This window comes from Heloderma suspectum, chromosome 3 (assembly GCF_057233095.1).
Source record: "Heloderma suspectum isolate Gila_16-S chromosome 3, 16-S_ref, whole genome shotgun sequence".
In the NCBI taxonomy this organism is placed as follows: Eukaryota; Metazoa; Chordata; class Lepidosauria; order Squamata; family Helodermatidae; genus Heloderma; species Heloderma suspectum.
The window spans coordinates 265,751,066-265,753,315 of NC_139460.1; positions in this window are offsets into that span (position 1 = coordinate 265,751,066).

Consider the following 2,250-nt stretch of genomic DNA (forward strand, 5'->3'; position numbering starts at 1 on the left):
ATGTCTGAATAAACTTTTAATCAGTTCAATATCAGATATTTTATCTATCTGACCTCGTTTCTCGGCTTTTCTCGGTGTTAAAGAAGAAGCAGGGAGCAGGAGGTAAGTGACTGGTTGATTTCTACAAGGAAAAAATGGGTGGGGGGAATAAGTAGCACCTTCCCGCTCAAAATTTCATTAAAAGAAAGGTCTGGGCTTCCTTACTAGTGCATAATGTGTCCTTTGTACTGAAGAGTGCCAGCCATCCTTCTGAAAGTGGAAATCAAGAAATAATCAATAGAGCCACTTAGTTTTGTTTTGAATAATGTACAAATGTATTGTATTGATGTGTTACCTCCAAAATATCCAGACTAGGCTTCCCTTGAAAATAGGATACTTGCAGTGCAATCCTATGTGTGCCTACTCAAAAGTAAGTCCCATTGAGGTCAACTGGGCTTGCTCATAGGTAAGTTGGTATAGGATTTTCGTTCTAGTTAGATTTAGAGCCTTCCTACACGAGGCATTTATTGTGTGCTCGTAATTCCTCAGTCATGGTACTTTACATGACTGTCATCCTCCAGGGCCTCTCCTGTGCTTTGCAACCATTATAACATTTCCTTTCTAGCGAGGAAAGTCTGGTATTTCTCTTAATGGCAGCATGAAACCTTCCTGTATTGTGCAGTTCCATTATACCACAGCACCACCTAGTTGTTGTGTAATGGAACATATAGAAAGGCAGAGAAAGAATACCTCCAGAAAAAAACATGATCAAACAAGCCCATCTTAATCCCACAAACAATCTGGAAGCAGAAGCCTCGGTAAAAGTCTCATGTTAAAAGCCCTTATATTGATGTCACACAGTAATGCTACCCTTCTGCTGTGTTCTGCAGTATGTTTTTCTTCCACGTCAGGAGTTACACTAGATATTTTGTTGTTGTTCAGTCGTTCAGCTTTCACAGCCATACATTACTACTGGGAAAACCATAGCTTTGATTAGACGGACCTTTGTCGGCAAGGTGATGTCTCTGCTTCTTACTATGCTGTCTAGGTTTGCCATAGCTTTCCTCCCCAGGAGCAAGCGTCTTTTAATTTCATGGCTACAGTCACCGTCTGCGGTGATCTTGGAGCCCAAGAAAGTAAAATCTGTCACTGCTTCCATTTCTTCCCCTTCTATATGCCAGGAAGTGATGGGGCCAGATGCCATGATCTTAGTTTTTTTAATGTTGAGTTTCAAACCAGCTTTTGCACTCTCCACTTTCACCCTCAACAAGAGGCTCTTTAGATCCTCTTCGCTTTCTGCCATTAGGGTGGTATCGTCTGCATATCGGAGGTTGTTGATAATTCTCCCAGCAATCTTAATTCCGACCTGTGATTAATCCAACCCAGCGTTTCTCATGATGTACTCTGCATATAAGTTAAATAAGCAGGGTGACAATATGCAGCCTTGTTGTACTCCTTTCCCAATTTTGAACCAATCGGTTGTTCCATGTCTGGTTCTTACTGTTGCTTCTTGACCCTCGTACAGGTTTCTCAGCAGACAGGTAAGGTGGTCTGGTACTCCCATCACTTTAAGAATTTGCCACAGTTTGTTGTGATCCATACAATCAAAGGCTTTAGCGTAGTCAATGAAGCAGAAATAGACGTTTTTCTGGAATTCTCTTGCTTTCTCCATGATCCAGCGAATGTTGGCGATTTGTTCTCTAGTTCCTCTGCCTATTCGAAACCCAGCTTGTACTTCCGGTAGTTCTCAGTTCGCATACTGCTGAAGCCTAGCTTGTAGGATTTTGAGCATCACCTTGCTGGCATGTGAAATGAGCACAATTGTGCGGTAGTTTGAACACACTTTGGCATTGCCCTTCTTTGGAATTGGAATGTAAACTGACCTTTTCCAGTCTTGCGGCCACTGTTGAGTGTTCCAAATTTGTTGGCATATTGAGTGCAGCACTTTAACAGCATCATCTTTTAGGATTTTAAATAGCTCAGCTGGAAGACTGTCATCTCCGCTAGCTTTGTTGTTAGTAATGCTTCCTAAGGCCCACTTGACTTCACTCTCAAGGATGTCCGACTCAAGTTCAGTGACCGTGCTGTCATGGCTATCAGGGACATTCAGATCTTTCCTGTATAGTTCTTCTGTGTATTCTTTCCACCTCTTCTTAATCTCATCTGCTTCTGTTAGGTCCCTGCCTTCTTTGTCCTTTATCATGCCCGTCTTTGCACAGAACGTTCCCTTGAGATCTCCAATTTTCTTGAAGAGATCTCTAGTCTTTCCCA